The 24,428-nt window shown below is 35.7% G+C and overlaps 1 long non-coding RNA gene across 1 annotated transcript; it reads left to right on the forward strand.

The window, feature by feature from the left end:
- The first annotated feature begins 994 nt into the window (after nucleotides 1-994).
- LOC124972654 (uncharacterized) lies at nucleotides 995-17,799 on the forward strand. The gene is made up of 6 exons (XR_007106479.1): nucleotides 995-1,071; nucleotides 4,220-4,330; nucleotides 10,324-10,488; nucleotides 13,558-13,606; nucleotides 15,201-15,330; nucleotides 17,346-17,799. It is a non-coding gene; the product is annotated as an uncharacterized LOC124972654 (long non-coding RNA).
- The last annotated feature ends 6,629 nt before the right edge of the window (nucleotides 17,800-24,428 follow it).

The raw sequence follows: 24,428 nt of genomic DNA on the forward strand, positions 1-24,428 counted from the left end.
TCAGCCTTGATTTTATAAATGTGTGCCCATCTCCAAACTGATTTTGTGTTAAGCATCCTAGAGCTCAGTTCCAAATACAGTGCCTAACAGCAGATTATTAAATTCATTATTTTGATTAATGAACTATAATGGAATTAGAAACCCCACTGTATACTGTTCTTAATTGATTCCTTAAGTGGTCAAAGCAAGTAATAATATTTATCTGGGAAGTATTACATTAAATTTCCAAAGGAACATAACAAAGAAGGTCTCTAACCCAAAATCCAAACTTTCAAAAATGTCTTATTCTTTACTTGCATACACCTAATTCTTGCATCATAATTGCCTAGGAAAACTTAAAATTGCTGACACTTGGGTGCCTTTCCTACCCCAACCCATTGTTACCACCATCTGAATTAGGAATTAACTGTTTTGGCAATTCCTTAGGGATTTATGCATCTGAGGTTTGACAACATAGACACAGAAACATGTGTAGGAAGTACTCCATTTTACAAACGTTATTTTCTGAATTAACTTAATTGATTCCACAATGAATATACTTATCCAAAATATAAAGTGAAAGTACATTAAGTAGTCAATGCATGTCTATAGTTTTTATTTTTCTAAATAGCCTATTAAATTTATGCATTATCGTTTATAAATTTATAATAATTATAAAATTATTAAGCAAAGTATGCATTATTTTTATGCAGGCCAGTGGTCACTCACAATGATTTTGTCTTAGTCACCTGAAGCTCAGTTTCGTGTACAGTATCTAATATAGTAAATAATTTAATAAGATAGCAATACATGTATTTGCCCACTTATCTATTTAGTTATTAATTTTTATTTTCAGTTATAATTTATTATTTCACAGTTATAATTTAGCTAAAATTATACATAACAATATTTTTGTGTCTTTGTGGGTGGCTTATTTTTATACCTATGTAAATTTTCTGTGAAGAGCATTTTACAAGGTAATAATTTTATAATTCTTTATGTAATACCAGGTCATTATACATATTTGAATCATGCTTAAAATGTAGGAAGAATCCAACGAAACCATTATCCAATCATCTGAAGGCATCACTTGTAAGTTTTTTTATGCTCATCCTCTATTTATTCATGATAAACCAGACTCGGAGCCTTTAATGTGCACTACTTCCGTTTTCGAACCCCCTTCCAAGGAAACATGCTTAGTTTAACATGTTTACTGTTTTAACACTCTCCACTCATCAATGATTAACTTCCAATTACCTCCTTTTCAAGGTTGAAAATCAGGAGCTAAAATGCAGTTATATAGGCCATCACATTTCCCCAAATCCCCTCCCTGTTGATAAATTTAGGAATATAAAATTGATACATTTATTTGATAGAATAGGACAGAAATATTTATTTATGAAACTTGAAAAATATTCCAGAATTAGGAAAAGGACTAGAGTACATAAATTAAATGGACAAGATCTCATGTGTGTTCTGCCTCCTTTCCTGATATCATGTATATCATGTAATAAACTTACAGATCTGGTTTGTACATTTTTGAAGAGATAGCATTTTATATAGTTGCTATCTTATATGTAATCAGTCAATACTTTCTAAAAATGTAATGTCACCAACAGAGTTAGTCATCAAAATTAATTAAATTTTTAATAATTATTTTTATTTTGAATTTTTCCCAGACATTATTTGAAAAATTAGAATTAGCATGTTTAAAAATTTCCTCTCACCTTTGGAACTGATGGAAAATATTTTAGATTTAGTAAAAATAACACTTGCTGAATTTCCTATGAAGAAAAATTTTCAGCTGTATGCCCATTAAAAAGGATAATTTCTGACAGAATGAGACAAATATCATTACCCCATGTACATGTATGATCACACAAATGATGTAACTCTACTTCATGTACCAGAGAAAAGAAAAGTTGTACCCCATTTGTGTACAATGAATCAAATTTTAAAAAAAGAATAATTTCTGCAGAAATGAAAAGAACTTTATTGTATTTCCAACTATAAAGTAATACATTCTAAAATGACTTTTGTTGTTGTTTTGGAACAGAAGAAAAATGTATTATGGAAATTTAATAATCTTATTTTTAACACCTTTCATCCTTTCCTGAAATCACATGACTACCAATTAACTTTAGTTTTACCTATTTTTCCCTGAATAAGTATTATTTAGTGCTTAATTGATTTTAAAATGTATTTTTAACGAAGCTATGGTGTCAATCAGAGTCAAAGACCATGACAAACTTGATGAAAACCTGTTTAAAAAGTAAAAAACAAACAAGAATAATGAATTTCTGATTATATCTGCACCTTTTAGCTGGTAATATAAATTTAGTGTTTACTTACTTATTACTTAGTGTTAACTGTATTCATTGGTAAAATGGAGATATTTTCTATAGCTGCTGGGGGAACCAAAGGAGGTAAAGAACATGTGATCTGTGTTTGTTTCTTTTTTTTCACCTGTACATGCATGAAACCAAGTCCTTCAGAATTTTTTCAGCTGTTCAGAGTGGCATTTAAAGTGTATATCACAATCCTAGTCCAACCTCTGCTATGATTAGACACTCTCCCCTTTCCTCAGTTCTGTACTCTCCACAGGCCCTCATCACTATAGAATTCTCTAGATATTTAAATATACCAATGATCTAGTTTATCTCCCACAGAGGCATGCATAAAGACATTCCGCCTGACTTAGAGTTATACTAGCTTAGATAGGTACTGTTTTAGACGGTGGTATGTTGTATATTTTTAGTAAAAGAAGTCTTTTTCTCAGTTTGTATTTATGGTTTTTGTGTGTATGTGCAGTAAGCTCCCACTTCAACAAAACATTCAGATATTTGGGTATGTGTCTTGTTTTTTTCCCCCCACTCTGAAAATCTCTTGTCATGTAGAGGACTTAGATAATTGTCATTTAAAAGAATTATCAGTATGGTATTCATGCAACCATAATCAATGCTGTTACCTTTTTAGAATTTTTTTCCTATTTCATTTGAATTATTTATATTGCTATGTCTTGAGGTTTATAATTTTTTTTCTGTGATGTCTAATCTGCAATAAACCCCATCTAGATTTATTTTCATTTTTTTGTGGTGCTGGGGATTGAACCCAAGGCCTTGTGCTTACGAGGCAAGCACTCTACCAAATGAGCTATATCTCCAGCCCTACATTTTTTTTTATTTAGGAGGTTGTTGTTTTATCTCTAGATGTTCAATTCGAGAGATACTTTTTAAAAAATATTCCACATCTCTACTAAAATGTGTTCACTCTTGCCTTTATCTTCTTTAACATAGCAATACAGTTCTAATATCTTCTTTAATATCCTTATATAATTCTTCCACTTTTTTTCCTTTCTGGGTTAGATTTGATTGTTTGATTTTTCTCCTCATGAATCATTATATTTTCCTTTCTCTTGTCATGCTTGGTAATTATTGACTGAATGTTAGACATTGTAATTTTTACCTGTTGAGTGCTGGATACTTTTGAATCCTTGTAAACAGATTGATTTTTATTTTGGGACACAGTTAAGTTACTTGTAAATAGTATGATTTTTAGGTTCTTGATTTTAAGTTTTGTAAGGCAGAATCAGAGTTGTGTTTATTAGGGTTAATTGGACAGTGCTAATGAGGGAAAACTTCAGGAGTACCCTATTTATTGTCCTGTGAATTATGAGGCCTTCAAGTCTGACTAGTGAAAACATACTGTTCTGAAACTTGTGTGAATTTAATTCTTTTGGGAGGATTGTTTTCCTGTCCAGGGTAGTTTGTCACAGGCATTCAGTGGTTACTGCTGAATTGGTAGGCCAGTAGATTGAGATGGCTCTAGTACCCTGAATTCCTATGTAAATAAACTGAAACCCAACTCATAGTGAATGGTTAAACCTAGTAAAAGAAAAAGCTTAACCAATTATAAACTCCCAACCAACATTTAACTAGAGGGTTTGCCAATCAGAAACTACCAACAAATTTCTAGTCAGGGACTATTCACTTTTGCAGAATTTTTTTTTCTCATGCTTTAGCAATACCATATAGAAGTTTTCCCCTCATTTCCATGTTGGTGGAGCCTAAACTGCTTGCAGTTAGGTGCTGCTCTACCCATGAAATACTGTCTGCTCACTGAAACTTTTTAAAATTCTAATCCACCTAGATATATCTTAACAGTTCTCAGGTGAATACTCAAGTGGAACAATGTTCAGATCTCAAATTCTTAGTGCAGTTTTTTCCTTTTTGGTATACAGCTCTGTTAATTCCAGATTTCTTGGCCTACCCAGACCCCAGTATCTTATTCCAAATGGTAGGATCCTGCTAGACTGGAGACCAATTCCAACCTGAACAGGAGCAGAAATCTGGTAAGTCTTGGATAAATGTTAATATGGTCATTGTGATTCTGTGTGGAACCTAAAGTCCTTAACCCAGTTCTTCCCATCTCCAAAGAACAGTAGGCAAGTCACTTCATTTCCCTAGAGGCAAAGATGTGCTCTTTACTAAAGAACCTAATGGGAGCAGGATGACATAGCAAAATAAAACATGACTTATATTGCTACAGAAAAATTACACCAATTTTTATTTAAATAACAGCAAGGAAGACATTATACAAGACTATTTAAAAAAGGAGAGAGAGAGAGAGAGAGAGAGAAGAGAGAGAGAGAACTCCAAACATACCTGAGACAGCTAGGATTTAATGACCACAGGGAAGGTAGAAAAATTACTAAGAAGAATCTGGTTTATTATTAATGGTGGGGTGGGGAGAAAGATGAACTTTACTTAATATCAAAGGTAGGGGGATTCTTGATGTAATGACTTAACAGAATTCTTTGCTAAAATTGGGCTGAACAGTCCAATGACATGTCCAAAAACTATGCCTAGTTGAAAAGAGGACTCAGAGGAGCCCATCTAAAGTTTTGACATAGTAGAAAATCCATGGCAGTATATATTGGTGGTTTTTGAAGCATTTCAAACAGATTGCCTGCTTCAAAATCTCTTCTTACTGGTTAACGCAGAGTTTGGCATACTTCTGTTACCAGTACCATAAATTCATGATTCAAATATACTTCCATCTGAAACCCAAAATAGATATTATGCTTGCCTGAGAAATTCTCATGCAGCATAACACTGGAGAACACTGGTGGTGCTGTGGAAACACAATTATCTTGAGTGCAAATAAGCCTAGAAAAAGACTGAAAGAAAATATATGAAAATGCCAGACAGCCAAGTAATGCATATATCACAGGGTTCAGATTATCCTATTCTATGTTATAGAATCTATTTTTAAAAATCTTTGAACATTTCTCGCATTACAATAAATAATGAAATAGATATGAAGATTTTATATGATGGTTTTATCTTTTCTCAAAAAAGTGTTTCTGAATCTATGGTGTGACTTATAGATGTTATATTAAGAAAGTAAATGTATAAATATAAATGGGTGTGTGCATATTCACATTGAAAAAGTAAAATAATTCACAGCTGATAACAATTGGGAATAGATGTGTGATTAAAGACAATATTTTCGTTTTTATTTTCTTCAATGTCAGCTTTTTATTTTTAAAAGTTTTATATAGTTTGTGTAAATTTTTGTACAATCTGATTGCCTTTCATAAATTCTGTATATATATATATATATATATATATATGCCATCATAATAATTTGGAATAGGAAGAATATAATGGTAATATTATCAATGCTCATAACATATGTTCAGTGTGAGCCTTGTCCCAGACTGTGTTCTAAAGGGTTTATAGGCATTAATACACTCCTCAAAAGAAACCTTTAAGAGCTATACAATCAATGTCCCCACTTCACATAGGAGGAAACTGAGGCACACAGAGGTTAAGCAAATTACCTAAGGTTGTTCAACTATTAACTTGCAAAACCAGGACATAGACAAAGCTGCTCATCTCCATAATCAGTGCTCTCAGTCTGTCAATAAGTAATAAGTATATTAACTTAATAACTGGAACAGCTGGAAGCAGCCATCTTTCTTTCCCCTTTTTTGGTGTTACCAGAGAGGGAACCCAGGGCCTCATGCAGCTTGGACAAGTGCTCTACCACTGAGCTGCTTCCCAGAACTTCCTTTTTTATTTTATTTTGAGACAGAGTCTTTCTAAGTTGCTCAGGCTGGTCTCCAATCTGAGATCTTCCTGCCACAGGCTCCCAAGTAGCTGGAATTATAGGCATGTGCCACTGTGCCTGGCTAACCATGTATTTTCTTAAAGATAATTTTAAAAAGAGGGAGAAAATTGAAAAGAAATTCAACATTCCAACAATGGGATATTACATTAGCAAATATTAATAATGTTGGGAAACATTATTTCTCAGACGTGCAGAAATGGGTATTTTCACCATGTAGTCAGTCAGTTGGGATATACCTTATTTAAGTGATTATAAATTTTAACTAGATAGTAAATATTAAAAACATTAAATGATGATATTTTTTTTGCCAAAGCAGTCCATATGTGGGTACTTATACTCCAGATACAGCCTGAAGATGCCATTTGTGTCTCTGCATTGCTCAGGGCTGCACTGACCATTTCCCAAGCTGGCTCAGTGCCTTCAGGTTCTCAGACTCTGATCCTTCCTTCTATTCAAACAGGAAAATCCGCCTCATGGTTGGTTGTCCAGCCTCAAAGGATCAGACAGGAGCTACCACAAGTTTGGACTTGGGCCAGAGTTTATGTCCTACTCCAGGTGGGACCTGTAGACCTTTTCCCTCATCCTTGTCTGAGAGAAATCTCCCTTCTACATCCCTCTCAATACTTTCAGTGGCCCTCTCCACCATATGCAGGCATCTCGATTATTTCCAAAGATTAAATTATCTTAAAGGATGGAAGAAGCGTAAGGTAGCTTCTTCTTCCAGCCCTGCCATAAACCTCCCCTGAGGCAAAGGGAAGGGGTACCAAGCCTGAGCCCTGATTAAGGGAAGGTAAGGTAAACATGATGAACAGAGATTAACCACCAATAGGAGGTTAATTTCCTGAAACATTTTCTCAGAATCTACTAGCTGCCACTCAAGGTGCCCAGGTTGGCAGGTTTTCTCCCCAGCTCTGGCAGTGGCCTTGGTTAGCAATCTTTATACCATCTAGTTGTGTGGTTAGGAGTATGTGCTTTGCAGTTATGTACATCCATGAAGAGAAGATAGTGATATCTCGCTAACAGGGTTTTCATAAGATTGAATCCAGCTACTAACGTGAGGAACCTGCTTACTTCTTCTAAATAGTCAGTTCCATAAATAGTAGCTGTCTTTTCTCCCTGCACAAGGGAACTCATGTGGCAACTTGATCTGGTCCCTCAGTCAGGGGCCCTTAACCACAATGAAAATCAGAATTACTGTGAAGAGCCTTTTCTAATCTCTCACCAGCACTCCCTTGGTAGAAACAAGATGTCAACATCAAAAAACAAGTTGTGAAATCATAATAATAAAACTCAGAAAATGTAATATACCTATTTGGTACCAACAGTGTATGTGAAAATCAGTTTCACCTTTATTCCACCAGTATTAATATTATGAGCTTTTGTCCTTTTTGAAATCTGATCTGCTTGTTTTACCAGGCCTGTCACATTAGAAGTGTTAGGGGTTCCTCCCTTAGGGTTGCTATACTGAGCAACACAGAATGCCCAGTTGCATTCAAATAAACAAAATTGTATTGCATGCCACATTCAGAGAAACAGAACCAATAGTGTGTGTGTGTGTGTGTGTGTGTGTGTGTGTGTGTGTATGTACGCATGCATACATGTTTTGGAGACCTGAGTTACAAAATCAGTAGGGTAAGTTGGCAGACTATAAATCATGGAAGATCCAATGTTGCACTTCAAATCCAAAGTCCATTTGCTAGCAAAATTCTGTCCTGCTCAGGGAAGATAAGACTTTTGCTCAATTTAAGCCTGCAAATGATTGCATGAGGACCACCAACTTTATAGAGAAAAATATACTTTGCTCAATCAAAGCACATCAATTTAAATGTTAATCCTCTCCAAATTCATTGTCATAGAAACATCCAGAATAATGTTGATGAACTCTCTAGGCATTGATGGCCAAGTGAATTTAGCACATAAAATTAACCATCACACACTAAAAAATTTTATTAGTTATCTGGAATCCAAATTTGACTGGTTATCCTGTGTTTTATCAGACAACATATGGGAGGCAGTTCTAACAAAGGTGCTCCAGGCAACAGCACCAGTAGAGCTCTAAGTAGATTCCAGCATCAGCCATCAGCCATGTGAGGGAATTCTGTGGATGTAACAGATTAGTGCAGCCTCCAGATGATTGCAGTTCTGGGAGGACAGACACCACATGAAACAGAAAATGTCCACATGAGCTCCTTCTGCACATAGCTTCTAAGTGGTAATCAGTAACTATTGTTTGAGAGTATCAACTAAGCAGAAATAGAAACCCCAAACATTATGAATTATTTAAAAGTCACCTCTTTTTCTGGGGTCTGTTATTGGATAAGAAAGGGAGTCTCTTAGTCTTGATGATTTGGTGAAACGTTTTATAATATTGACTATAATCTGTGTATGAGTTTGTATGTACATAGATTTCTGAACATTTCATAAAGTTCTACTTGATGAAATTTCTCAGGAAAATTATCATGATGTATGATTTTCAACCCACTCTTGCAATTCCATAAGAATAGCTTCCACTACAGTCAGGTGAATTAAGGTACCAAGGGGGTGTTGTCACAAACAACATTCTGAGGGAAATCTCAGAGGCTACCTTTGTGACTGTTCATTCTGCACAAAGTGGATTTAATCACAAAGGTGTCCTGAAACATTTCTTTATCGCTACAGGGATAGCCCTTGGCAAGGAATTCAATTCCTTAGGCACACATACATGGAGCTGCTTCAGTAGACAGCAGGTAGGTACACATTGTAGTCCTTGGCCTTTCTGACATCTCAACACAGCACTACCATGTAGATGTATCTCTTCAATTCTGGAATTAATAAGGAGCCTACATGGATAGCAAATCTAAGTCATATTCTCTAAAATCACCCTTATAATGAAGAACATTCATGTATATTTACCCTTTGTCATATTTCCTACTTGGTTTAGAGGATAGAATTTGTGAGAGGTATTTGGGGAAACTCATTAGAGAACAAGGTTTTTTGTAGGAAAAATCATGAGAAAACCTGGGGAGACAGACACAAAAAGGACAGTAGACTGTGGGCCTATTGTAATTCCCATCTCTGATGGCAGAGCAGAAAAGTTCTTCTGAAGGGCAGTATACAAGCAAGAGACTTGAAGGAAAATAAACAGGAATGTACAAACCCTGTTTCTCCTTCCAGTCACACCAATCAGGTAAGTCATTACTGACACAGAGCATGAGTGAGTGTGTAGAGAGGCTAGTTGTGTTTTTTTGTTTGTTTGTTTGCTTTTGTCATGGGTGTTCTTCCCCATTGAGGAAAATATCAGGAAAGGAGGACAAGAATTCCCCAGGATAAACTATTGTGTGGTTGAGTTGACAAGGATTCTGCCTACTAAATGACTATATTGTCCTAGGCCTGCCTCCCTAAAATGACTCTGAGATTCCTGAAATGATGTTTTTTGGTGTTCTTAGATCATTTAGTCACATGATTACAGACAGACAGCACCTTAGTTTTCAGCTGTAGATGGTTAGCTGCTTGGCATGGTGTATGAGTTTTACATGCTTACAATGGTCATTTGGAGATAGCTCATCTCCAAGAGCTCTAGCAGGCTTCTCTGGGTCTCTGCATACTGATAATACTCCCCTGTCACTTCTAATGCAAACAAAATCCCTGATGAAAGGGATATTCTTCGTTCCTTTGTTTGTAAATTCTACAGAGTTCTTCCCATTGCCTGAGTCTGAGTCTAGATCCTCTAATTAGTGCACTTTCTCTGGTGGGGGCCTGAAGAGTGAAGGTGTTTTGATTTCAGACAAAAGGTGGCCTGTGAGGCATTTCTGGTGCAGAGGACCTTGTGCATTGTGGTTGCCATAGAAACCTGACGTCATTATGGCGACTGCAGTGAGGGTGACGACATTCCTTTTTTTAAAAAAACAAAAATATGGGGTAATTATTCAATGTCACAGGAAAATAACAAGTTCTAAAGAAGACCAACTTGCTCTGGTGAGAAGAGCAGCTTCCTGCATGCAGGCGTTTGGACTCAGCTGAGGATGTGGGTGCCCCACGATGGGGACCGAGCCCCATAGTGTGTGGGGAGACAAGGGATCCCAGACCCAAGTCGCCTCGTTCCCACTCTGGGATTCAGTGCCCAGAGTAAGATATTGAACAATCTTGGCCAAGGCAGCGTGATGTCCTCTGTGGTTATTGTGGAATCATATATGCCTAGATGAATTTAGGGCACTTCTTATTCCTTTTCAGATTTGTTGGTAGAGGAAGAGAGATGAAAAAAAGAGAAGGAAAAGGTCCTGGTGAGAAACCCATTGTACATTCTGGTTGTTGTGAACACTACCCAGTTGTACCAGTGCCATTGGTCACTGACCCAGTGCCTCCTTCCAGCTTTGGGACTTAGCGGTCCACTATCAGGTAAGGAAGGGAGATATGGGACAATAGAGTGTGGTGTCCTTGTACAGGGTGTCCTGGACCTACTTTCCATATAAAAGTGGGACTAGAATTCTCATCCCTCCGGATTGCTGGGACCCTCAGTGATAATACCTGCTTATGTAGTAGTGATTCCCATGACTCTCTCAGATCAGTGTTGAAATATGCTGCTGATTTGATGGACTGCCTTGCAATTTGAGATTGTTATATAGGTTATTTCATCATCATCGAGTTTTTTCAACCATCCTATAATGATTTTTTTAAGAAGCCAGAAAGTTATTAAGTGTTAGTTAAAATGTCAAAATGTCAGGTACAAAAATTCAGTGTTTATAATATAATAATTATAGTTTGCTTTATTATACTGATGCACAGACACAGTCCCTATATTAATCAGATAGGCCAAAGCATTGTTATTGTTATTTCCCAAGATATAACATTTTCAGTTCTGAATTACCCATGTTCCTTACCCCTCCCACTATACATCACTGTCTCTAGGCAAACGCAGCACTTCTGTTACTAGAGATTAGGTTTCATGTCCCAGAATGTACTTAAATGGAATGAATACTAGAGAGTTTTTTTAGGATTATCTGGCTTCTTTAAGTCACCCTTTGTTTATATTTATCCACTTTGTTGCATATATTAATTGTTCAATTTTTTTTTGTACCGGGGATCGAACCCAAGGGCACTTCACTACTGAGCCACATCCCTAGCCCTTTTTTATATTTTATCTAGAGATAGGGTCTCACTAAGTTGCTTAGGGTCTTCCTAAATTGCTGAGGCTGCCTTTGAACTCTTAATCCTTCTGCTTCAGCCTCCCCAGCTGCCGGGATTACAGGCATGTACCACCATGCCTGGCTAATTCATTAATTTTTATCATTGAATAATACTCCAGTATATGGTTGCACCACAGTGTGTTTTATCTGTTTGCTTGTTGGGGACTATTTAGATTGTTTCTAATTTGAACTCCTATAAAAAAGTTGCTATAAATAAGTGTGAATAAGTTTTTTCATGGAAATATTCTTTCTTTTTCTAGGGTAAATGCTTACAAATATAATGATTGCATCATTTCATATATATAAAATTAACATTTTAAGAAACTGCCAAACTGTTTACAAAGTGATTATACTAATCATCATTGTCACCAACAGTGTATGAGAGTTTAAACCCTTCATAGTCTTGCCAGTGCTTCTTAGGGCATCTTTTTAATTTTAGCCATTCCCTTGGGAGTATAGTTTTGTCCCAATGTAGTTATCATTTTTACTTCTCTAATGATTAATGTCATTGAGTATCTTTCATGTTTTTATTTGACATTTATCTTTCTTATTGTAGTGCCTATTCAAATATTTTGCTCATTCACTTATTGGATTATCTGTTTTCTCAGTGACTTTTGTAAGATTTTCTATATCCTGGATACAAATTCCTGTTTTGGTTTTCTAAGATTTTTAGTTGGCACATAATATTTGTACATATTTTGGGTACAGTATAATAATGCGGTACTTGTATACAATGTGTAGTGACCAATCAGGGAAATTAGCATTTCCATCCTCTCCTTTTTTCTTTTCTTTGTGTTGGAAAACTTTGGATTTTTCTTCTTAAATTATGTTGAAATATAGCATATATTGTTGTAGACTATAGTTACCCTATTGTGGTACAGAAACCTACAGCTTATTCCTCCTGAGTATCTATATTTTGGAACATGCTAAGGCTATTTCAAAGCAAATTCCATAGATTGCATTATTTCATGTATAAATTCTTCAGTGTGTATCTATAAATGATAAGGACTCTTATAAACAAAATCAGAATACCTTATCACACTTAGAATTAATTATTCCTTAATTTCATCTACAACCCAGCTGAACAATTTCTAGATTAATTGGAAAATGTTTTCTTAATCAGATATATGATTTTTAAATATTTCCTCCCAATTAAGGACTTGTCTTTCCATTTTCTCAACCATATATTTGGAAAAACAGACATTTTTCACTTTAGGGAAGTTCAATTTATCATTTTTTGCTTATGATTGTAGTTTTCATATAATATCTAAGTTATAATTTCCTAACCTAATGTCACAAGGATTAGGATGTTTTCTACTATAAGTTTTACAACTTTGTTTAACATTTAGATCTATAATCCATTTTGAGTTGATTTTGTATATGTTACAATATATGGATCATATATATATATATTTATATATTTACATTTATGTATATGGATATCCAGTTTGCCCAACAAAATTTGTTGAAAAGACTATCCTTTATTTACTAAATTCCCTTTGCACCTTTGTAAAAAGCAGTTGAACATACAGATGTGGCCTTGTTTCTTTGATATACTTTTCTACCTTGGTATCATTACACAGTGTCTTGATTACTGTAGGTTTTTAAGGAGTCTTGAAATCAGATCTTCATCTTATTTGTTCTTATCCAAAGTTATTTTCAAAGTCTAGGCCCTGTTTATTTCCCCATGAAATGTAGAATCAGCCTGTTAATTTCTTTTATAAAGGTCTTTTAAGAGTTTTCTTGGGATTGCATGTAATCTTTAGATAAGTTTGAGGAGAATATACATCTTAATAATACTATTTCTTGCATCTCATGAAGATGGTATATCTCTCTATTTAGGTCTTTAATGTCTCCAAGCAATACTTCATATTGTTCAATATACAGGCATTGTATATTGGTGGGTAAACTGTTCATAATTACTTCATGCTTCTTCATACAATTGTAAATGGCAGTATCTTAATTACAATTTCCACATATTTTACTTTTACTCAACTGTTAGCAGGCAAAGGTTTAATAGTAGCTGTTGAAGAATCCTTTAGTTTGAAATCTCAGAATTATTCTTTGGTGAAGAAGTATTTGATGAGTAGGATTTGCCTATGTTTCTGTGTCAGCTTTTAGAAATTACTACAATGCACTAAAACTTGGGGAGGAAATGTTCTAGAGTCAATTCTACAGATGACCTCTAGAAAAATCCATGATTAAAATAATTTCAACTTTATATGTGGTCAGAATCAAATCTGTTGAATCTTGGAGGATTTTTTTCTTTTTTATTCCCCAGCAAACTACTCCAATGAATGGGTGGTGAGAGAGGAAGAGATAATATGCATGTGAGTATGTATGCATGTATTAATGTGTTCATTACTGAAGCTACCAGGATGTTTATTGTGAGGAATACTTGAGGATAATTACTGTGGTCATATCAGTCCTAATTACATCCTCGTAGTGGTTTTTTGATTATTTTTTCCAGCTCTCCTAGGCCAGCATGGTTACCATGGTGACTCAGTGACTACTGAGATTTGGTAGACTGAGCATCCATTTATGATTATTGCTTGAATTGCCTATTACCATGACAGCTGTCAAAGGTTGCTTTTAAAAAATGTTGCTTTTCCAATGCTTTAACTCTTCTAAAATAGTTATTTGTCTTTGAGCATTGGTCTTTCACTTCTCCCTTACTTAATTTTAATTTATTTATTCATGTATTTATTTCCATATGATTCAGAGATTTCTATTATTTTCAAAGGGTTACCCTCTCTTACTATCAAAATTGCCAGCGGAAGCCCCTTCAAGTTGAGCTTGGTGTACATTTTATACTTCCTTAGAATTCCTTGAACATATACTTTGCTCCGTTATTCTGTCTCTCCATCAGGAGAAAGGAAGTAATGATGCACACCTGACAGCATTGCTTTGCAGATTTGAAAAGAAAGAGTCTGAAAATAATATACAGTGTGTGGTAACTAGAAGGTACTCAGCAAACATTAGTTCTCCATTCCAACTTGGTCTCTTAATTTTGTCAATGCCATATCTATTATGTTAACATAATAGCATAACTACAGAGATAATACCTGGAAATTTGAGAACAAGCAGCCCACACTTCCATTATGTGAGTCTTAGTGTCACTGCTGTGTGCAGGAGGATTGTAGGATAGAGCTAGGGAAGAGGAAAAGTATCATTGCACAACTTCCAGTTTACTGAGTAGGGACAGGAAAGATGTCACCACCCCATCCCCTGCATTTCATGTACTTTCCTATACTCTTATTTCCTCTACATTCCATGTGATCTTTTTTCTCTTTCCACATTTTTTTGGTGCATTAGTGTTGTACATTGTAATGGGATTTGTTGTTACATAGTCATACATACACACAATATAACAACATATTTTGGCCATCACTCCCCAGCACTTCCCCACTCCCTCCCCTCCTTCTTCCTGTTCCTTGATTGATCTCCTTTGATTTTTATGAGATTTCACTCACCCATTTTCTTTTCCTTTTTCTTCTCTCTTCCACATATAAGAGAAAACATACAACCTTTGACCTTCTAAGCTTGGTTATTTTGCTTAGCATAATAGTCTGAAGTTCCATCTATTTTCCTGCAAATTACATAATTTCTCTTCTCTATATGACCGAATAAAACTTCATTGTGCATATATACTACATTTTCTCTATCCATTCAACCATTGTCAGACACCTAGTGTGGTTCCATATTAGGGCTATTGTGAATTGTGCTGCTTTAAACATGGGTAAGCATGTATCACTATAGTATGATGACTTTAATTATTTAGGATAAATACTGAGAAGTGGTATAGCTGGGTCATATGGTGGTTCCATGCCTAGTCTTTTGAGGAATCTTTATATAGATTTCCATAGTGGTTGTACTTATTTACAACCCTTCCATGTGCTTTTCATTGCCCCTTCTGCCTTCTAGTGTAACATCAGAGAAGGGTGTGGAGTTCTGTACCACAGAATCAGAAGCTATAGAGAAGAATAAAATGTAGTGTGGAGTCTTCTAGAGAGGTTACTGGAACAAGAGTGAAGAGATCATAGGATCATTGTAGGTAAGTCTCTTTTCTATAACCATTCTTATCTATGTAACAATATAACAATTACTAGTCCTACCAACCAACAGGAATAAACTAGATTTTGTCTGTGATCCTGTGTGAGAAAGTAACATTTAGTATCTGGTGGAGGGAAAGACCAGGGCATTTTCTAGTAATTACATGAATGGAGAAACTCCAGATGTCCCAGAATTGTACATGTGTGGCATTAAGTCAGTGGTAATCAAATGTGAGCTGTGGAAGTCAGGAATTCAATGGACCACTTCATCAAAATTATTAGATGGTACTTACTAAAATAGCAGATATTTGTGTCCACCATTAAGTGTGCTGAATCAAAGTCCAAGGGGCTTGGGTGGGAGTTAGCTACATTTTGGGTAATTATTCAAATTGTTTCTAATATTCATCTAGGTTTAAAAAGCACTGCTATGGATTTGCAATGTCTTCTATAATTCTGAATCTTGATGTTTAATTCCATTAGTGGTTGCTCCTGCTATTTGTCTTTAAATATCTGTGTATTCTCTGTGTATGAAATAGATAGAAATATCTTCAATTAAGTAATATTTATTCAGTGATTTTTATATAAGACTCTGATATAGGCACTGTAAAAACAACACAGAGAACAAAATAAGCAGGGTTCCTGGAGTTGTCATTCCAGTTAGGGAAATCTGGCAATGAATAGGGAAACAAATCAATGCACTGGATGATTTCATATGGTGATATGTGCAAGAAGGAAAAGAAACAGAGTAGAAAATGACCGGGACAGGGATTATTATAATGGAGTTGTCAGTAAAGTTAATTCTCAGAAGTGGCATTTGAACTGAGTCCTGAATGACGAGAAACCAGACATGGACAGGCCATTTTGTTGGTGTCCCTGCACTATGCATGGACATAAGATAATCCAGGAGCAGAGGAAAAACTCAGTGGCTGGAGACTGGCTGACAACAGACAGACTGGTGGGAGATAAGGTGGAAAAAGTATACAGAGCCACAGGGTTTGGCTCATGTTAGGAGTTTTCATTTTATTCTGAGTGTGGAGGGTTAGAGGATAGAAGTGATTTATCTTCAGAAGGTGAAAGCTACTTTGTGGAGAATTGACTGGAGAGGGACAAGATAGAGTTTGAGGATGACCATTAGGAGAATACTGCAAGAGATCAGGGGAGTGACAAGAGCAGATGGGAATGGTGCTGCAACAGTGTGCAGAGGGAGTGGTGTGTTGGGACAGGGTATGTCTGGAGGTAGGGCAGTTGGGACCTGCAGTGCTATGCATCAGTGAGGGCATAAGTCAGAATCAAAGACAACCCCTGGACTTATTCAGCCATATGAAGAAATGGTTTGGTTTTCTGACATCAGTTATTCCAAGGGCCTCTGATATTTTCATAATAGTTTGGTTATCCAATAGTAGTTATGGTGAAAATTAGTGGTTTAATAAAGCATGCCAGTTGGTGAATAAGATATAATTGTACAATGATACCCAACATCTCTTTAATAGAATTTGTAGAATAATGCAATTCCTTACATTTTTAAATGCAAAAGCATAAGTAATATATTCTTGAAAATGTCTAGTCATATACACTATGTACTGCATAATGCTAGTTCTACTGATGAGAAAAGTGAGTGACTATAAGGTTATGTAAAGTCACACAGTTTTCACGTGGTATAGAGTTTGCCCTAATCTGTCTGCAGAACCCACACTTTGTCTGCAGCAATACACTTAGGAAGAAGAAAAAGATCTTTGTTGAACCAGGTCAGCCCAAGGTGACTGATTTTACATCAGGATCATAAATAACTGTTTTGATTGAATCTACATTTCAGTAGTCATTCTGCATCGAACCAGAAGGTAATTATATAAGAAAAAGATAGTTGTAAAAGCAAAAATAGTTAATAATCATCACAATTGCTATGCCTCGGACAACTTGGCTATTAAGATAATTCCTTGGACTGCCAACATGAAATCTTTACTTTTTGGAATGCAGAATGCTTTTCCAGGTGGGAATAATATTGTTCTCTGTGCCTTAGATGTCACTGGTGAAGAGCAAGACTTACTCAGGATGTCTGTGGTGTGTGAGGCCAGAGCAGATGTGATGAGTTACCCAAGATCACCTTCAGTTTGTGGGTTAGGGCTGACACTGTGTCCCAGGTATGTCTTTTTTCTCTGAATAAGTTATTTGTCTCTCAGTCATGGCATTAACCTTTTTTCTGTTTGTAGTAAATTTCTTTTCAAAGGCTCAGGATACACATTTCCTTGAGGTTAATCTTCAGGTAATAAAAGAGAACACTAAATACCTTCAAATAAAAAGAAATGGAGTGTTGATTTTTCTCATCCATCTCCAAACTGTATTGGGAAATTAGAAGAAATTTCCTGAATCTTATAGTAGGTGTTCTTTTCTTTTTTACTCCCTCCACAGAGGGAGTTGTAGATCATTCCTTCTCATTAGTGTGTGGTATTACATTGTATGAATATTTCAAAATAAATGTGTCTATTATGGAGTTCTGGGTATTTTCCAGTTTGTGACTGGACATTATGTATAAGGTCATCATGGATGTCTTAATACATAACATTGGGTGAACATTTATTTTCATTTTTCTTGGTCATCCACATCTAAGTGTGCAATATACATGTTCAGCTTAGTAGACACTAACAAGCAGTTTTTCCCAAAGTAGCTATTTTATGTTCCAAATACGATTGTGTGAGTTCACATTTTGCCTGTACTTGGGACTTTGGTACCTTTTGTTCTTCTAGTGGGCAAATGAGAGTATCTCATTATATTTTTTATTTTTATTTTATTTTCTCTATTTTAATTTCTGTTTGATTTAACTCATTCTGAAGTTTAAGACTTTCTATTTAAACAAGTTTCTTCCTCTCCTTTTTTAACTTTTCAATTTATTTACCTAAAGTATTGGAGTTTTCATTTTTGATTTTGCTTACTGCATCCCTACTGTGTTGTTCTTTATGTTCCTTTGATCTCTCCTATTTCCTTTGAGTTGGTGATTAGAAGCTTGATCTAGTTCAGATCTTAATTCAAGTGACACAAACATTTGGTCCACAAAATACCAGGAGCCCCATTTTTTGGGGGGTTACCAGGTATTGAACCCAGGGGTTCTTAACCACAGAGCCACATCCCCGGCCTTTTTTCATATTTTATTTAGAGATACAGTCTACCTGAGTTGCTTAGGGCCTAAGTTGCTGAGATTGGCTTTGAACTTGTGATACTCCTGCCTCAGCCTCCCAAGCTGCTGAAACTACAGTTGTGCACCACCACATTTGGCCCCCATCTTGTCCAATTGTCTCTTCTACTATGACATTAAGATTGGGCACTGGGCTCAAGTGTTGTCAGCCTGATTCATAATACTTACTATGTGATGTATGTATGTATATACTAGAGATTTAACCCAAGGGCCCTTTTTCCACTGAGCTACATCCCCAGTCCTTTCTGTCTGTCTGTCTATCTATCTATCTATCTATCTATCTATTTTTCTATCTCTTTTTAAGACAGTGTCTTGTTAAGTTGCGTAGGGCCTTGCTATGTTACTGAGACTGGTGTTGAACTTGTTATCCTCCAGTCTCAGTCTCTCATATTGCTTTAAACTTTGAGTCTTTGATTGTTTACATTCTGACTAGAGTGAGATGAAATATCAGTGTACTTTTAATTTGCATTTCTCTAATTGTTAGAGACGTTGAACTTTTTTTCATATATTTGTTGACCATTCATATTTCTTCTGTGAAGTGCCTATTCAGTTCTTTGCCCATTTATTGATTGGGTTATTTGGGGTTTTTTGGTATTAAGTTTTTTGAGTTCTTTATATATCCTGGAGATCATTGCTCTATCTGAGGTGAAAGAAGCAAAGATTTTATAAATGTTGGCGAGGATGTGGGGACAAGGATATAAATATATTGCTGGTGGTACTGAAAATTGGTACAACCACTTTAGAAGGCAGTATGGAGATTCCTCAAAAAAATAAAAAAATAAACTAAGAGTAGAACCACCATTTGGCCCATTTATAGACACCTCAGTATATATCCAAAGGAGTTAAAATCAGCATACTACAGTGATGCAGCTACATCAATATTTATAGCAGTTCAATTCACAATAGCTAAACCATAGAACCAACCTAGATGCCCTTCGACAGATGAATAAATAAATAAAATATGGTATATGTATACAATGGAATATCACTTAGCCATAAAGAAGAATGTAATTATGGCATTTGCCAGTAAATGGATGGAGCTGTAGAATATCATGCTAAGTGACATAAGCCAATCCCAAAAAACAAAAAGCTGAATGTTCTCTCTGATATGTGGATGCTAACATAAAACAAGAGGCAGAGGGAGAAGAGAAGTTCATTGGATTAGACAAAGGGAGGGAATGGAGTGGGGATAGGAATAGGAAAGTCAGTGGAATGAACCTGACACAACTTTTATACATATAAATAAATATATATATATATATGAGTTTCCATATCATGTACAACCACAAGAGAGAAATCCACGTTAGAATATGATATTCTTCATATTTGTATAAGTATGTCAAAATATATTCTACTGTAATGTATATCTAAAAAGAACAACAAAACACCTTTGAGATTTTTCCTAGTACTTTAAGATTTTTCCCTAAATCTGCATTTCATTACTGATTGCAAAATGGTGATGTTCTAATTCTAAAATTTCTTCTGCATTTATTAGATGGATGTTTTCTATAACAGAACTTGGCCTCCATCAACTGTTAGGATTCACTTAGGTATGGCACACACAGGGAGTGAAGGATGAATGTTTAATTCTTTTACAGTATTTCTACTCTTCAAAAAAAATTAGTTGGGATGGTCACAGTGGCACATACCTGTAATCCCAGTGGTTCGGGAGGCTAATGCAGAAGGATCATTAGTTCAAAGTCAGCCTCACCAATTTAGTGAGGCCCTAAGTAGTTTAGTGAGACCCTGTCTGAAAATAAAATATGACAAGGTTGGGGATGTGGCTCAGTGGTCCAACTATGGGTTCAATATTTGATACAAAAATAATAGTTGATTTTATAGGAGCTTCCAAATATGGGCAGTGAATTAGTACTGTTTGTGTTTTGTTTTGTTTTTCTTTTTAGGGTGTCATAATGACTCAGCAATATTTCCATATTTGGTATGTTTTAATACATTGCAGTGATACACACACACACATGATTAGAATTATTCCATAAAGATAATTTGACTCCTAATATCCATTTCTTTATTATACACATTTATACATTCATTTCTATAAGTATATGTTTATGAATATTTATTAAACAGATTGAGTTATTTTGCTGAATGAATGGATGCCAAAAAAAATCCAGCATCATGATTTTCTTATGTGCACTTTACAAGTATTTTGACTTAAGTCTTGGACTTGCAAAAGAATTTAGGATCACCATCATAAGATTCTAACAATATTACATTTTCTAATTGTGGTGTGTTAGATAACGTTTATAGATGATACATTTAATCATAACAAGCAGGAGACAACATGATAAAGTCATTTAATACTTAGAAATATTTTGAGAAATAAATAAAAACAGAGAAGTCAGAGGTTACTAAAGTGTCCTTGATTAGGGAACAGGGAGAGGAGGGAGAAAGAGAAAGGGGATGTATTGAGGAGTGAATTAAAGAAAATTATATTCCATGCTTGTATAATTATACCAAAATGAACTCTAACATTAAATATAATTAAAATGAACCAATAAAAAATAAAGTGACCTTAAAAATTATTGCTACTATTTAGTAAACCTATTAGAAAAATTTTCTTTTAGTGAAGCCCAAGTATGTGATGTAGGAGAACATGTGAACTGCGTTTGAAAGCAAATTGTCTAAAGTTCAGCCTTCATGTTATCAAACTTGGACACTGTGGAAGCCTTTTCACAACTCTTAACTTTCAGATAATGAGAGCATTGCAATATAATTCTTTCCAATACATAAGCAAATAAGTTGTTTTTCAAGGAGGGAAATATTTTTCTCCATTTGAATGTGCATTTCAATGTTCTTGATCTTACATGTTACAAAAAGGAGACTATCGTCTTTGGCAAAGATTGTTTCATTGGGGTGATGGGAGAACAAGGCCCCATTAGAGTAGAATGATAACTGAATTGGGGGGAGGTACAGGGAGATATGAGTTGGATATTGAGGATTCTTTAAAGAACTTTGGCTGTAAAAAGGAGAATATATGTAAAAAACACCATAACTAGAGATGTAGAGAGTGGTCCATGACATCAAACTGTACTCTACAATCATCACTTGTAAGAAACATGATCCCATTGAAATATTAATGGCAATGAGTCACTTCTTCTTAGATATAACATCCGAATTTACCACATTACTCTTTCCACACTTGCTTCCTTGATCCATTCTGGAGAAACCTTAAACTTATCTAAAGGGATGGTGGAGAGTTTGATCTTAATGCCTGTTTATGTAAGGTATGAAGAAAAGGATAGACGAATGCATGATGTGTCAAACATGCGCTGATAATTCATGGATTTTTATCTTGGGTCAGCAGGAAATCAAGATTTACGTGAGTATAGTGTGATGTGCATCATGCAGTCTGCACATGGACATCTAGCATGCACGTTTCTGCTTTTTCACTTAGTAGCATAACAACTCCAGCCAGGTTACTTAACCTCCATTCTTCACTGCTGCTCCTGCTGTAAAACAGTATAGAGATCAAATCCTCTAACTCACAGGAATGTTACAGGAAATACATGAAATCTAAAAGTACCAGTAATCAGGAAAGGTGAATCCCCATAGCTCCCGAAGGTTGAGGGTCCTGCACTTCTATGGGGATTTTAAGTTCCAACCAATCATATGACTCTGTGATCTTCCCTTCTCATCAAAATTAGCATCTATCCATGTTTTCAGGGCATTTCATTAGCAAATATGTTTTCAAATGTTTCTCAGGCATGTACATTGACTGCTCTTTAATTCTTTGTGTATACATGTATTATTTATTGTTAAATAACAAATTGCCACCAAAATTTCACTATCTGAATCAGCAAGCATATTAATGCACACCAGTTCTTTGGGTCTGAAATCACAGCACATGCCTGTAATCTCAGTGACTCAGGAGGCAGAGGCAGGAGGATCACAAGTTCCAGGTCATCCTCAGCAATTTAGTGAGGCCCTAAGCACTGTAACCAGACCCTGTCTCAAAATTTAAAAATTAAATTGACTTAAACGGACTGGGGATGGAACTTGGTGGTACCTCTGGGTTCAATCCCCAGTGTAAAAAAAAAAAGACAGGGGAGGGGAGAAGAAATCACAGCATGGCTTGGGTTCTGGCTGGAGGTCTCTCAGAAGGGTGTGCTCAGGGTCTAGGTAAGTCTCAATTGGATAAGAATCCAATTCCAAACTTGTTTATATGTCTCTAGGAAGGACTCAGGGCCTCAGTGGTCCTTAGCCAGACACATTGGTTACTTGTCACATGGATATCTTGAAACATGGCAGTTATATTTTTTTAGAGCTAGCATGAGACTATGACCAGCAAGGAACACACAGCCCTTTTGTCATCTGATTTCAAAAGTGATATCCCCTCTCTTCCTACACATTTTGTTAGTAGTAAGTCACTAAATCCAGTCCACAAAAGGGGATGAATACTCAAGAAAGGAAAAGATCATTGGAGTTTATCTTAGAGGCTGTCTAATACAACATCATTCTACTGTGCCTTTGTATTGGTTACTGAGAATTCTTCAGATACCATGAGAATTAGTCCCGATAATCTGCAAGTATTGAATCTCTTATGGTAAGATCTCATGATTTACTTGGCTATAGAATGTTTTTAAATTTCCAGTATTATAATATAAAAGTAATACATCTCATTATATACATAAATTAAGCAATATCATGGACAACTTTGTATATGAGCACTTAGGGAGATTTGAACACTTAGATTCCAGGTGACTTCAGGACACAAGAGGAAAACCTTTAGTGAAATTGCAGGTTGTATAGTTCCCTTGTCCATCTCATGAAAGTCTTATGATGCCTTCCTTACAGAAATGTAGCAAAGGTAAATGAGATTTCCTGTACAGAGTGTTCGGCACATAGTAGGACTTCACAAAATATCAATCCTACGCATCTTTCCCCTTGCTCCCAGAGAAGTGATGATAGTTACGTAAACCCAGCAATACAGATGGCATAGAGACCAACTGGAAATGTTGTAGTAGAGAAGTAGCACATATTCACACTTGTCATAAATGAAGCCTTGAGGACATCGTGTGTGTGTGTGTGTGTGTGTGTGTGTTGCAGGACATTTGCTGAATGATTTTAGGAGATAAGATCATTAAACAATATTTAATTCTATTTCATTTTCTTTCACCTTATTTGATAGTCTACTTTGATAGTGGAGAAAGTTTGCTATTGAGTCCCAAGTGAAGAGAGTGAAGATGAAGGGGAGAGGCAAGAATCACAAGCTCTTGATCCTGATGCTAGTCCCATTATCTCCTATAGTACCCTGTGATGAGATTTCATCTACACCATCAGTTTCTTCAAAGTTACAGGGATTTTTGAATGAATACCTACAAGAGCACAATACTGAAACCATAGGTTTTTAAGTCCTAGATGGTCACTGTCTATAAGGGAAACTACTGAGTGTCCTTAAGGCAAGGTAAGAGTTAGAATCACATTTCTTAATAGATGACTCTGGATAGTGATTGTTCATCAATGAGTTTGATTTTGTCATTTGTAAATTGGGAATAATGATGCCTTTCTCATAGAATCATTGTGAGAAAATTACACAATTGCATTTAGCTGTAAACCTTTAAGTGACATCATAAGGTAGGTGCATTTTTGCACATTTTTTTTCTGTTAAAATATTTCTGAGAATTCTCTAATAGGATTTTTATATAATCTTAGCTATGCTGCATGACCATACTTGCACACATGCCCTAGACTTCCTGCGGATCAGACCTAAGAGTACAGCAGCTGACAGGGGCCTTACATGCTTCTTTAGATGTTGGTCAGTGTCTACACAAAATCATACCTATCTTTTCCTCTCCCAGAGTGTATGAAGTTCTCATGGCCCTGCATTTTCCATTTAAAGACAGTGCAATACAAACACAGGATCACTGATTGGGTTTTGTTCTGAAATACCAA

The sequence above is a fragment of the Sciurus carolinensis genome, chromosome X (assembly GCF_902686445.1).
Source record: "Sciurus carolinensis chromosome X, mSciCar1.2, whole genome shotgun sequence".
Classification (NCBI taxonomy): domain Eukaryota; kingdom Metazoa; phylum Chordata; class Mammalia; order Rodentia; family Sciuridae; genus Sciurus; species Sciurus carolinensis.